Source organism: Semicossyphus pulcher, unplaced genomic scaffold (assembly GCF_022749685.1).
Source record: "Semicossyphus pulcher isolate SPU_LCO1_2020_fin unplaced genomic scaffold, fSemPul1.0.p SCAF_19, whole genome shotgun sequence".
Lineage (NCBI taxonomy): Eukaryota > Metazoa > Chordata > Actinopteri > Labriformes > Labridae > Semicossyphus > Semicossyphus pulcher.
This window is the reverse complement of record NW_027211692.1, coordinates 21,848,939-21,864,100: the sequence shown is the minus strand read 5'-3', so window position 1 is coordinate 21,864,100 and position 15,162 is coordinate 21,848,939. Positions and strand designations below refer to the sequence as shown.

The following is a 15,162-nucleotide window of genomic DNA, read 5'->3' as shown; positions in this document are numbered from 1 at the left end:
GGCTTCTCCCTGTCCCCCTGTACCGCCTCCTTTCGTCTTGTTCAGGCAAAACAGCTGGTCTGCTCCAATTCTGCGTCCTCCTCACCGCCGCTTGCATGGCTCCGGACCTTTGAATATTCTCACCTGAGTTGAAACAGAACGTCGCGCGGGAAAATGTCAGTATTAAGTCATTGATGAATTGTCCCCGTCCATCATTTTGGAAAAAAATATATAAATAAATAAAATGATTGGATCAATTGATGCCTCTTCAACCTGCGCTAGGACCCGTGTTTATGACTCAGCTGCCAATCTGTTTTTTCACTGTTAACAGGGACTCCAGGCTGTAATGGTGCTCATTATCTTCAGTGATGAACCTGAGAGTTATACAGAGCTACATCAGGCTTCATGATTTAATGACATTTTCTTATGTCACGTTGCACTTCTGTCCATATGCATGCTCTCTCTCTCTCTCTCTCTCAATTTTAATTTCTTTGTGTGTGTGTGTGTGTGTGTGTGTGTGTGTAATTAATAGTGTGTAAATCAATAAAGCAACAGTTGATAACAGTAGAAAATAACAGGACATATCTTGCTGCAGCTCAGCTGCTGAATTTAAATTTCTCACACAGGACTCTGTCTCCAACTGTCTGTGTGGACAGAGCTGACACAGTCTGTCCTCCCTGGTCTATGGCAGTGGAGCCCAGTAAAAACTGACACTGGTTTTCCTGACCCTTGGGTCATTTTAGGAATATCATCATTCTTCTTTTCTCCAAATTAACTGTCAGGGCCTAGGTCTGACAGAAGGTTTGCAGATGAACCAGTTGCTCTTGAAATGCCCCCTTAGATGGAGCCAGCAATATCGGATCATCTGCAAACAGTAGGCATTTGATTTCAGACAGGGTAAGACCAGGGATATCAGACTGTTCCAGTGATTTAGAGGGTGGGGTTGAGATTGCAGCCCTGTTACACCCTTATACTTTGGGAAAATAATTTTCTTTCCATATTGACAATGTTTACAGCACATTTCTGATGTGTATACATACTTTTAATGATGTCATAAACTTTTCCTCCTACACCCTTCTCAATTAGTTTAAAGAACAGACCATAACTCCAAATCGAATCAAATGCTTTTTTGAAGTCTACAAAACAGGAGAAGATTTTGTTCTTGTTTTGGTGGGCGTGTTTTTTAATGAGGGTGTTGAGGTATAGTTCGATGTGTTGGTGTAAATCCAATCTGACGCTTGCTCAGGACATTATGCTCACTGAGAAAGTCTTGCAGTCTGCTGTTTCGGATGCTGCAGAGTAACTTTCCCAGGTTTCGGCTTACACATATGCCTCTGTTATTGTTTGGGTCAAATTTATTTCCATTTTTAAAGATTGGTCTGATAATTCCTTCGCTCCAGAGGTCAGGGAAATGTCCAATACTCAGAATGAGGTGAAACAATTTTGATATAGTAATGTTAAATGTATGGTCACTAAATTTCAGCATTTCATTTAAGCCACAATCAGGACCACTGGCTTTCCTCAGCTGTAGGGCCTGGATTTTAGCCAGTAGCTCAGATTCAGTTATGTGATAGTTTAAAGGGCTCTGATTGTTTGGGAGAGCGTGGGAAATTGCAACACACTGAATTCCTCCAATAAGAAACAAGCTAGAGTGATGAAAATTACTTTGCACTTACTCAGTAGGATTCTCTCTCTGCTTACTAAAAAGGAGCAGGATCACTTCACCACAGCAGAAGTTTTAACAAATAGCTGATTTTGAGGTATCAAAGTTACAAAAAAAGAATTTCCCTCTTGCTCTATTCTTTGACAAGAACCTTATGGGCCTAATTGCAGACAGGGTGAGACCAGGGATATCAGACTGTTCCAGTGATTTAGCTAATTCATCAGTATAAATGTTAAGGAGGGTGAGGTTGAGATTGCAGCCCTGTTTCACCCTTATACTTTGGGAAAATAATTTTCTTTCCATATTGACAATTTTTACAGCACGTTTCTGATGTGTATACATGCTTTTAATGATGTCATAAACTTTCCCTCCTACACCCTTCTCAATTAGTTTAAAGAACAGCCCATAACGCCAAATCGAATCAAATGCTTTTTTGAAGTCTACAAAACAGGAGAAGATTTTGTTCTTGTTTTGGTGGACGTGTTTTTTAATGAGGGTTTTGAGGGTATAGATGTGGTCTGTAGTTCGATGTGTTGGTGTAAATCCAATCTGACGCTTGCTCAGGATATTATGCTCACTGAGGAAGCCTTGCAGTCTGCTGTTTCGGATGCTGCAGAGTAACTTTCCTAGGTGTCGGCTTACACATATGCCTCTGTTATTGTTTGGGTCAAATTTATTTCCATTTTTAAAGATTGGTCTGATCATTCTTTCGCTCCAGAGGTCAGGGAAATGTCCAATACTCAGAATGAGTAATGTTAAATGTATGGTCATCTAAGCTACAATCAGGACCGCTGGCTTTCCTCAGCTGTAGGGCCTGGATTTTAGCCAGTAGCTCAGATTCGGTTATGTGATAGTTTAAAGGGCTCTGATCGTTTGGGAGAGCGTGGGAAATTGCAACACACTGAATTCCTCCAATAAGAAACAAGCTAGAGTGATGAAAATTACTCTGCACTTACTCAGTAGGATTCTCTCTCTCCTTACTCAAAAGGAGCAGGATCACTTCACCACAGCAGAAGTTTTAACAAATAGCTGATTTTGAGGTATCAAAGTTACAAAAAAAGAATTTCCCTCTTGCTCTATTCTTTGACAAGATCCTTATGGGCCTAATTGCCTACAACAGCAGTTTTCATCTCATAAAACATTCTGAAGGTTACTTATCTGACAGCAGTTAGGGTAGGTAGCACTTTTTTTGTTTGGATTTTTATTTAGCTCTTTTCCTTTCTTACATGGCTGAAGGAGAAGAAGAAAAGGATATACTGAAAAAGCCTTTTTGGAGGGATGGACTCGTTCGAAAGATGAGCAGCTTTGGTAAGTTTAACAGAATTTCACTTATCTTTGTAAGCTGTTGACTATTGTGACTTGATGAAGTCAGATTCCAAGTCCTGAACACGCCTTTGTGTGTGCATTGTGGCATGTGTGCGACCATCTGCTTGGCTGGAATCTTTGGGGAAACCTGTTGAACCCTGGTTGAGCTGTTTTTGTTCATTTGTATTTCTTGGTGGTCATATGAGAAAATGTGGCTTTCATACGTTTGTTCTTTTATTTGCTGCAGTGACATTGATTTCTGCTTCATGCAATGTCTATTTGTAATGTAGCATTCTGTCAAAATGTAGTATCAGTGTTGAGTTACGTTTTTTATTTTGTTAGTGTCTATGCTATTCTCCTAGGGTATGGATGAGTTAATGAGCAATAGTTTTTAAAAGTGGAAGAACTCTGACTGAAATTATATACAGTATATATATACATATATGTATGTATTAAATATTAATTACTGAGTACCTCTAATAAGGTATGCTGTATATAGCAACTAAGGTCAAGCAGTGATGACCTTTTTCTCCTTCAACTTTAATAAGAGAACGAAAAATAAGAAAATAAGAAAAACAAAATACCTCTGTGTACACCCAATAGTATTTCTATCTTAAAATACAATATTGTCTATGTCACTGTTACTAAATCTTCTTATTAGACGAAAGCTTATTAGCCTTATCTTAATGGCAAATACGTAATACATTGCGCCGGGACCACTTTAACATTTATTTTAATATGGACAATAAGAACCAAGCCCCTTCATATACCTTAAATATGAAAGGACAAGCCTTGGTGCTGCTGGACTACCAGACTGTGCAGGTGTATGTCAGAATGCTGTTTCTTGTGCAATGATAGAAGTTTATCACAGTTATTGAGGGAGTCCGTTGTACTCGAGGGTTCTGCACTGCTGAGCCTCCCTGACCAGGAATAAGGTGTTTAGGCTCTCTGAGTTGATGGAATGAAATGCTAAGCTGAAGTCAACAGCATCCCGACATACTGTAGGTATAAGGGTTTTCCAAGTGGGTGTGAGCTGTTTGAAAAAGATTAAGTCCTATGTGTAGTCACTATATATTTTTTATGTCACAAAATAACAGGATTGGTAAAGATCAGTGTTTGCAGCATTATTGCATTGTTAAAGCAATGAACAAATGATTTAAAGGTTAAAAACACAGCCATTACATTTATCACGATTTGGACAATGAACACCAGAAACCAGGGGGGTTCTACAAAGATTCAAGAAGTTTATTGTCATATGCACGGTAAAAACACAGCGGTTACATCATACAATGAAATTCTTACTTTGTCAGTCTCCCTTCACGCAACAGTAAAAACAAAGAATTTAAATAAAAATACAAGTTTTAAATATAAGTTGAAAGTAAAGTGCACTATGCATCATGCAAATATTGCAAATACAATTAAACATGAACAGTACTATTGCAGAGTAAATTTGCATAGTAATGAAAATATTGCACAGTAGAGCAGGGGCGAAAATCTGAAATCAAGTTTGGGGGGGTGGCATTTACATGAGAAATTCCTGAGGGGGACATCAAAACTAGTGCTGTAACACATAGGGGCCTAGCCTACACGTTGTAATATGTTAAATGTGGCTATAATTTCCATGTCAGTCTTTCTCATGAACATTATTGAACATTGTCTAGTAGAACTAGAGTCTTTCCTGCCATGTTCTACACACACACACCCACACACACACACACACACACACACACACAGAGCATGTAGGATATTTGCAGTAGAAGATGGGCTTCTATCAAAAAATGATATAAATGTAGCTTAGCGAAAGTTCAAGCAGGAAGACTGTTCTCATTCATTCATTCATTCATTCATCATTAACTTCATTCATGCTACACTCTCTCTTTCCCCTCTCTGTTCCTGTTTCGTGATCAGCTGATTATGGGCGTGTCCATTTAAGTATTAACCAACCAGAGTTAGACACGACGTCTGTGAACCAATCATCTTACTGCTGTCAAACTTTAAATCTGCTCCTCTCTCTTCCGCAGTCTTCTCATCGTTTCAGACGATTATTGCGAATGGAACATTTCCTACTCACCCTTTGTTGCATCTCGTTGTTTCATTTTCCTCAAATGTCCGACTCTGATCTCGATCAGCTCGCGGAGGATCCTGATCTCGGAGGCGATGTGTTGCCGGAAATAGCTTCCATCTCCCCGGACAGCCTGCGCAGGAGCGCTCGCCTTGCAGTTCGTGACAGTCCATCAAAAGGCGAGGCAGGATTCCTTATGTCTCAGCTTCATGGTCGTGGCATCACTCCAGCACCAGGTATTTCTCTCTCCCAGCTCCGCGAGTTGGCGGAATTATCAAATTACGAACAGGGAGAATGCTCATATTGCGCCGAGCAACCGGCTGCTTCCATCATTTCCTCTCCCGTACCAATTCGCGGTCGGAAAAGAACAAGGAAATCAGGTCCCTCGCAAGCTCCTCAGCCCAAGAGGAGAAATGTGTCTTGCCGGTCCCCCTCTCACGCAGAGCCGACTAATCCAAGACACTCATCCTCTGATAGTTTCTTATTCTCCACCTTACAGGATCTGAATAAATCTATGGGTAATATCGACGCACGCCTTCGTGCTCTGGAGAACGCTTCATTTGCCACTTCTTCCTCTGCTACAACTTCTGCAAATTCAGGCACTTCAATGTTGGATGTCACTACGCCAAGTCAGCCATCCACTATCACTCGGATTGAAGCTTCTGCACATTCACTCGCCACGGCTGTTCCAGCTCCTATTTTGGGTAGGCCTTACATTCCTCAATCAGTGTACAAATCTCCCCGGTTAAGGTCTAAAATCTTAGATGGCAAAGACATTAATCTAGTCAGCCATATCCTGCCTTCACCTGAGTGCGTTAATAGCGTCGCCACCGGCCGAAAATTTAACTGCCGTCTTTAAATCCACCGATCCCCGGCTTAATAATGATTTGAGTTTCGGGCAGTTCGTGGCAGCTTTCGGCATATACCGTGATGTTATATGCTCTGCTTTTCCCGAGAGAAGACAAGAACTCGATGCTTATTGGTCTCTCATCAGTGATCTCAATCTCAAGTATGGAAAAAACATATTCTTTCAGTACCACAAAGCTTTCTCGAGAAAAGCCGCTCTCATAGGTTCTCAAGATGGCGGCTTAAAGGGAAGTCGTGCTTTGTGGAGCTGGTGTACCATGTCGATAACTTCTACATTATAAAATTCAAAACCTACTCCTAAAATACATTGGAAGACATCACAACATTCAATGAGTACTAATAACTACTTTTTAAGGCACTCAAGCAACAAATCACAGAGAAAGCTTCAAGATATGGACATGCTGGATCATCCTCCTAGCCAACAAGCTAGCGAAGCTATGTCCGCAGCTAGCCCACTCGACTCTTCGCTTCGAGCTGCCGTGGCGGAGAGCATGTCTGAGTTCATGACTAAAGTCACGGCTGACTTGCGCAACATTGTCGCTGAGATAATGGACGAAAAGATGGCACCGCTAACCCAGATGCTGCAAGAGCACCGCGGCATGCTGGACAGTCACGGTGGTCCGATCGCCGAGGCGGAAACTCGGATCTCTTCGCTGGAGGATAGCACGGCCCCAGTCGGAGGCAGGCTTGAAGCGCTGGAGAAGCAAGTGCAAGGCTGGAGTGAGCAAATAGACGACCTGGAGAACAGAGGGAGAAGGAAGAATGGACTTGTTGGACTTCCAGAGGGGACTGAAGGAGGTAACCCGACTGAGTTTTTTGAGACCTGGCTACCTAAGATCCTGAATATCTGAACAAAATCAAGACGGATAAAATTGGAGAGGGCACATCGCTTGCTGGCACCCAAACCTCCCCCTAACCAGCGACCAAGGCCATTACTGGTGAGGTTTCATAATTTCCGGGACAAGCAGCTTGTGATGAGCGCATCGAGGGAGAAGGGGGCTAAGGATGAACCATTGAAGTGTGGAAAAGCCACGGTGATGATTTTCCAGGACTTCTTGGCCATTGTGCTTCGCAGACGCAAAAGATTTGACGAGGTAAAGAAACGCCTGAGAACCATCGGCGCGGAGTACAGCCAGCTATACCCAGCTTCTCTCAGGGTGACGTTCAGGGGATCTACTCAGACATTCCAGGACCCGGTGACTGCAGATCAGTACATTGACTCGTTGGATGTCACCTCCTTGGACAGTGGGTGAATCCCGGACAGTCCCAGCTTGATTTATAGGGTCATATACACTTAATGGGTGCAACAGATTGTGAGTATCCTCTGTTTACGCTTAAATCATATTTCTATAAGTAGGTTTTAAAGGCTAACATTGAGGTGTGGTCACTCTGCATTAAAGGCAGATTTTTTTTTTCTCTTTTGTGGTCAGGGAATCCTCTCTCTCTCTTTAGTTTTTGAGAGTGATAGTGTTTTGTTCTAATGCCAGTGTTGGGCAAATTGTATGTTCACTTTTCTGTTATGTGTTTTTTTTTCTGTGTATGGTTTTCAACTCGGCTGACTACTCATGTTAGGGAAGTGTTTACGTATAGGTGGGACTCAGGCAAACAAGGTTTTTTTCTTTATAACAAATGACTGTTTCAACATTAAAAATATGCACCTGGAATGTTAACGGTGTCCATACACCAGTAAAACGTAAAAAAATTCTGTCCTTTCTCAAAAATGAAAAAGTTGATATTGCCTTGCTTACGGAAACTCACCTGAAGGACAATGAACATTTAAAGTTGCAACAAGGAGGTTTCAGTTAAGTATATTTCTCATCTTTCACATCAAAGAGCAGAGGCGTGGCCATTTTATTGAAAAAAAACCTGCCTTTTAAACTTGTAAGTTGTATCAGGGACTCTAATGGACGCTATGTCATTGTAAAGGGTGTACTGTATGGAGAGGAGATTGTTATTATGAATGTATACTTCCCACCAGGTCACCCAAGTGACTTTTTGACTACTGCATTTTCTAAATTGTCGGACCTGAATGTCAGAAACTCGATTGTGGGAGGTGACTTTAACCGTCATCTAAATCCTAGTTTGGACAAGTTCCCCCAGGGTCAGGTGTCTCTTTCTTCTCAGGCCAAAAATGTTACCGCCCTCTGTGAAGACTTAGATTTTGTAGATGTATGGAGAGCTCAACACCCTCAAGACAAAGAATATACCTTCTTTTCAAACGTACATAAATGCTTTACTAGAATAGACTACTTCTTTGTTCCAAAGGTTTTACTACAAAGTATAGCTTATAGCTCTACAGGAAACATAGTGGTATCTGACCATGCTGCTGTCTTTTTACAGACCTTAGAAACTCTTTTACTCAGACGAGACACTGGCGGTTTAACCCCTTTATTTTGAAGGATCATAAATTCAATCCTTATTTCACTGAGGAGTTCAAATCATTTTTATCCATTAATGCTCCTTCTACTGATGATTCTTCATTGTTATGGGAAACCTGTAAAGCTTTTTCAAGCTTATCATTTCTTCATGTGTCCAGTAAGAGATGTGGACAGGCAGAGCAAACGGTCATATTAAACTCTAAACTTAAACTTGCTGAGGAAGCCTATGTCAAAAATCCATCTACCAAGAGGCTTAAGGAAATTTCTGCAATCCGCTCCTCCCTTGACTCTCTCTTAACAAGGCACGCAGAAGTGAAAGTGAGAATTGCTAAGCAGAAAATGTATGAACATGGTGATAAAGCGGGGAAATATCTGGCATACTTAACAAGGAAGAAAGCAGACTCCCAAACAATCTCGTCATTTACAGATGGCTTTGGCAAAGAGTGTTTGGATACACCGTCCATTAACAAGACATTCAAGAACTTTTATGAAAATCTGTATAAATCAGAACATCAGTCTGACAATACAGGGGTAATGAATAATTTCTTTTCCTCCCCGAACTTACCTGCTCTCGCAGATGACCAGAAATCTGTTCTAAATGCCCCTGTTTCTAGAGATGAGGTCAAGGCCGCTGTTAAAGGACTGCAATCTGGCAAGGCCCCAGGCCCTGATGGGCTTAGTTGCGAGTTTTATAAAGAGTTTCAAGAACTGCTAGTTGACCCACTGTTCAATATGTTTAACGACTCCTTTCAAAAAGGTGTTCTTCCTTTGTCGCTGAGGGAGGCAAATATCTCTTTAATTTTGAAGAAGGACAAGCGGCCCGAGGACTGTGCCTCCTACAGGCCAATCTCCTTGCTAAATGTGGATACCAAAATCCTTTCAAAAATACTTGCGACAAGGTTGGAGGGGCTGTTGCCCTTGCTCATAAATGGGGACCAAACTGGTTTCATTATGTCGTGTAACGACATGAGAAGGCTCCTGAATATAATCCAGTTAACTCAACAAAAGTCAACATGCGGTCTGGTCATTTCTCTTGATGCAGAAAAGGCCTTTGACCGGGTCGAATGGCCTTATCTTTTTTTCACCATAAATAAATGTGGTCTAGGCGAGCACTTTATCAGATGGGTGAAGTTACTTTATAACAAACCTCTAGCTGCGGTCTTTACTAATGGCATGCGCTCTTCCAACCAGCCATTGGCCGAAGCCGTTAGGACAGACCCAGAGATACAAGGTTTAATAACTGATAACTTGATCTTTATGACCAAGTCTCTGTGCCTGCACTTATTGAAGTTATTGGTCTGTTTAGTGCCTTTGCAGGATATAAAATAAATTACAACAAATCTGAGGCGATGCCTCTGGGCAGCCTCAAGAATGTACCGTTAACTCCCTCCCCATTCCCTTTTAAATGGTCTGAGACAGGTTTCACATATTTGGGCATATATATATCACCCACCTTTGATCAAATGTACAAAAATAACTTCTCTCCCCTGTTTGAACGCATCAGACTAGATATGGAAAGATGGAATGTCCTTCCCATCTCTTGGTTGGGACGGGTTGCTCTCTTAAAAATGAACATTCTTCCTAGGTTGCTGTATCCAATTCAGATGATTCCAATTTTTTTTCCACATAAAGCCATTAACAATCTGAATAGCTGGTTCTCTTCCTTTATATGGTCTAGGAAGAAGGCGCATATCAAAATGGCAACACTTTGTTTGTCCGTCTCTGAGGGCAGTCTTGACCTCCCGGACATCAGGAAATATCAACTTAGTGCTCACCTACATTTTATAGCTGACTGGGTGCGTAATGACCCATCGTCTCAATGGTTGGATATAGAATAGTCCATGTCAAAATTTCCACTGCCGAACTTGTTGTTTCTTAAAAGGCCTCAGTCTCTTAAGAGCTCATGTAACAATACTGTCAACACCATAAAGGCCTGGTGGATCATTAGAAGTTTAGAGGGTAGATCCAAAACTACATCTGTCTTCACTCCCATTTGTGATAACCCTGATTTTATACCTGGAACTACTGACCCTGGCTTTCGGGCTTGGGCAGCTAAAGGGCTATGTAACCTGTATAATTTATTTGATGTACCTGCTTTTATGTCCTTCAGTCAACTCTCTGAAAAATACTGCATCCCTAAACAGGATTTTTTTTTCGCTACCTACAGGTTAGAGATTATGTTTGGAAGGACACTACACTTCCTACCAGTCAAAGTATTTCTTGTGTAGAGAGGCAGGTTTTTCTACAACAGTTGAGTACCTCTACAAGCACTTTCTATAGCTTGCTGAAAGAGTATGACATCACAGGGACACTTCATGTGAAGGAAACATGGGAAAAAGAACTTAATATAGAGAGAACAGATGATGATTGGTCTAATGCCTGGAAGTGCGCCCGAACCCTGAGTGTCTGTAATAGAGTTAAATCAATTCAATTTAAGATTTTACATCAGGCATACATCTCCCCCTCTCAACGTAGTAAGTTCAATGCGGGCCTCTCTCCAGTATGCATAAAGTGCAAAACAGAAACAGGGAGTCTCACCCATTGCCTATGGTATTGCAGTAAAATACAGAGGTTTTGGGAGACTATAGCTAAAGAGATTAACAAGATCTTGGCAACTGACCTAAATACAGACCCTCGAAGTTTGCTACTCGGGATTCCGAGCAGACCTACTACTGATAAATATAAGGCAAAGCTATATGATATGTTGACGTTTTGTGCACGCAAGTGTATCTCTGAGAAGGCCCCATCCAAAACTCAGTGGCAGAACACTATTATCCAGTATGTGTCTCTGGACTATTTGACGTGCGTGGTCCAGTCTAAGACCCAAGGCCACCGCAGAATTTGGGAACCTTTCCTTTTGTATATGGGCCTCGATATTTCGGTTATTATCTCCAGGGGTTACACTTGAGCCCTATTTACCTTGTTTGCTTGCTTTTTTTTTTTTTTCATTTTCCTTTTTTTTATCTTGTACCTGTACCCTGCCAGTGCTGATGTTTGGGAGCCAAGTTGTGTGTTTTTTGTCCAGTGTAATGTAATGGATCTTTGTTTGCTGTCTTTTGCTGGTCTGTTTTTCTTTTGCTCTTTCTTTCTTTCTTTCTTTCTTTAATGTTGTGTATTTGTGATGTTTATGCAAAAAAAGAAAATCAATAAATATATTGTTAAAAAAAAAGAAAAGCCGCTCTGAACATTTCACAATACAACATCCGCCTGGACTGGTCCATTCTGGACACCAAGCTCCTAGTGATGTTCGCCGGAGGAAATCAAATCATTACCTGCAGCTCATGTGGGAATTCAGGTCATTCCGCCTCCCTGTGCCCCTCAGTGCCGTTTCAGCAGTCTCTCTTCAAGCCCCCACCTCCACCCACGCCTCTACCTCTCACCGACAAACGTGGCCGTCAGGTGCATCTCTTTAATAGCACGCCGATCTGCAACAATTTCAATGAAAATGTCTGCTCATTTCCCAATTGCCTTTTTCTTCACGTTTGCAGCAGTTGCAGGGATGCCCATCCCCGGTCCGTCTGCCCACGGCGCATCGTTCCGTCTCGGAATTTTGCAAGCCAAGAGAACCGACGTGGTTTAAAGACATTCTGAACTTTCACCCTTCTACACCAATAAATGATATATATAGCAGCTGAACTGTCATCTCATCCTGATTCAGTGTTCGTGGATCACCTTCTTACAGGGCTCTCTCAGGGTTTTCAGGTTGGAGTTTTAGCTTCTCCCTCAGTTACGTACGTAACAAAAAATCTCCAGTCTGCAGCGAAAGAGCCAGAAATAGTCTCGGAACTAATAGAGAAAGAGGTTAATAAAGGTTATGTCATAGGTCCATTCAAGTCTTCTCCCTTTTCAGTATTTCGCACTAGCCCCATAGTTGTAGCTACAAGGAAATATTCAGGGAAGAAAAGATTAATTTTCGACCTGTCCGCGCCACGCTCCGGCCCCTTTGCGAGCGTTTACAGTCTTATTCCACCTGAACCTTTTTCTCTTCACTACGCATCAGTCGATAAGGCCATCAAATTGATAAAGTTAGCAGGGCAAGGGGCGTGGCTCTCCAAAGCAGATATCACCGACGCATTCAAAATTGTCCCCATTCATGCTCAATGTCTCAATGGCCTCTTTTCGGCATCAGGTGGGATTCAAAGTATTACTTCGCTGTGCGCCTGACATTCGGGTGTAGAAGTAGCCCATGCATATTCAACCTTGTTTCTGAGGCGCTTTGCTGGATCCTGTTAAACCAATTCAGGGTTCCCTCCGTTCTTCATCTGCTTGATGACTTCCTCCTGATAGATCCTCCTCACGATGGCTCAGGCTCCTCTCTAGAAAAACTAAAACATTGCTTCCAGGTTCTTTGTGTACCTCTCTCAGAAGAGAAAACTGTAGGTCCCGACACACGTCTCGAGTTTCTTGGTATCACGCTGGATACTATCGAAATGAAAGCGTCGCTCCCAGACGAAAAACTTCAGCGCATTCGTGATATTTCAAAATCGTACTGCGCAGCTGAGTACATCACAAAGCAGCAGTTACTTTCCCTTCTAGGGCATCTTAACTTTGCCATGCCTGTATCCCTCAAGGGCGTTCTTTCATATCTCGTTTACTAGAGATGTCGTCATCAGTGAATAATTTACATGGGTGCCGCTCCGACATGAGTTTTTGGTCCCTGCTGCTCGAGCACTGGAATGGCATAACCTTCTTCTATGATGACCTGGTACATTCTTCTGATGCCGCTCCATCCGTGGGTTTTGGAGGGTTCTTTCAAGGCCAGTGGTTCGCTGATCACTGGCCTCCCGCTTTCTCCGAATTCGATCAGTCCTCAGCGCTGTACGAAATTTACCCCGTTGCAGTTGCATGTCACGTGTGGGGTCAGCATTGGAAACGCAAACGTATCTCAGTGCTTTGTGATAATCAAGCTGTCGTGAGCATGATCAACAGAGGGCGCTCCTCTTCTAAAGATATCATGCCATTCCTGAGAAGCATCACATGTTCGTCCATAACTCACAACTTCATAATCACGGCCCGTCACGTGCCCGGGCATTATAATAAATCAGCTAACTCTGTTCTAAATCATGGCCCCATGATTAGCTATTTAGAGTCTTCCAAATATTATATGAGGAAAGGTTTAGCCCCCTCCACTACATGGAGTACTTTTGCCTTGTTTTGCTCCTCAAAATCAATTTATCCCCCCAGCATTATTCAGGGCACTCTTTTAGAATAGGTGCTGCCACTACTGCTGCCAATCAAGGCATCTCATCATCCTCTCTGCAACAACTTGAGAGGTGGTCTTCCTCGGCCTACACATCTTATATTCGCCCTGATATCGGCACCGTTCTTGCAAATCAAAGATCTCTGAAACCCTGAATCCTGGTAAGCTTTTCATATAACTGGTGGTGATGGAATGTGCGGTGTTGCTATGGGTTGAGGTTCACCGTTGCGTCATGTCACAAGGTCTCATGGCGGGGGATGGCATGTACACGCACCATACACTTGGTTAAAACACGTAGATCATATAGGTTTCATCACGCACCTCACGTATGAGCTATTCGGCCACTGACAGCTTAGGGTCATATGACCTTTAACACTCAGCCTTAGCGGCTCGATCAGGTCATCGGACCAGCATACACCTCATATAGGTCTATCGTGACCTCACCATGCACGGCCAATCGCTGGTCCAGGTCTATCGTGACCCCATCATGCACGGCCAATCACTGGTCAAGGTCTATCGTGACCCCCTCATGCATGGTCAATCGCTGGCCAAGGTCTATCGTGACCTCATCATGCACGGTCAATCGCTGGCCAAGGTCTATCGTGACCTCATCATGCACGGTCAATCGCTGGCCAAGGTCTCATGACCTCACTCATGCACGGCCAATCGCTGGCTTCATGTCTTGTGATCTCACTCTTGCACGTCCAATTGCTGGCTATTAATGTGAATGTAAATGTCTAATTATTGTTTCATAATGCATATCAATTATTCACGCTCTCCGTGCTTAATTCTTTAACTCTTCTTAGAATCCCGTTACAACCCGGTAAGGTAAGGCCTGCTTCATCAAAAGTGAGTATATGCTTCCTGTTATTTCTTCTCATTGTTTTGGGGGGTATTCTATCCTGCTCTCAGCCTCTACACCCCTCCAGCACACGATGACATCACGATGGAGTCTAATCGCCAAAGACTTTGCACATTTCATTTCAACTTGTAAATAAATAATTGTTCAAACGTATTAAGTCTCTCCTGATTGAACTGTCTTTCTCAACAACAAACGTCCACTCACTACTTTTATTCAAAATCAATAGGCTATCAGAATCCCAATAGACATACAATAGACTGATACTATTAAAAATGTAGGCCTATAGCCATACAATTACAATTCAGCATATTTGAATAAAAATTCAATTAGGATATAGGGCTGACCAATCGACGGCAAAAATCTGTATTATTTTTTTTTTCCTTTTTAACCACAGATGTTTGGAGAGGAGCAGATATAACACATATCTGTGTGTTTGTCATGCTCTGTACCTGGCTCAAGAAGGTCGCAATCTGTCCGGATTTCCGCGCACAATTACTGTAAAGTGTAACTACATATCTCCACAAGCTGTGAATGACATGAGCAGGAGCTGTAACTTGCGATCAGGTGATCTTAATTTATAATAATGGACTATAGTCATTTAGGCAGGTCACTGTGCTCTTCTTTGGGAGGGGCACAATGATGGTGGACTTGAAGCAGGCAGGCACATAGGCCTGAGTGAGGGACAGGTTGTAAATGTCTGCCAGCACATCAGCCAGCTCTGTTGAGCAGACCCCTCTGTTGGTCGGTGTTGAGGGCCCCAAAGCGAGCATAGAACCTGTTCAGCTCCTCTGGTAGTGTGACTTGGCTGGTTGTGGTCCCCGCACTCCTCTGCTTGTAGTCTGTGAT

At 42.5% G+C, this 15,162-nt stretch overlaps 1 pseudogene; it reads left to right on the top strand.

Moving 5' to 3' along the window:
• The first annotated feature begins 6,850 nt into the window (after positions 1-6,850).
• Positions 6,851-14,100, top strand: LOC138597455 (uncharacterized; annotated as a pseudogene).
• The last annotated feature ends 1,062 nt before the right edge of the window (positions 14,101-15,162 follow it).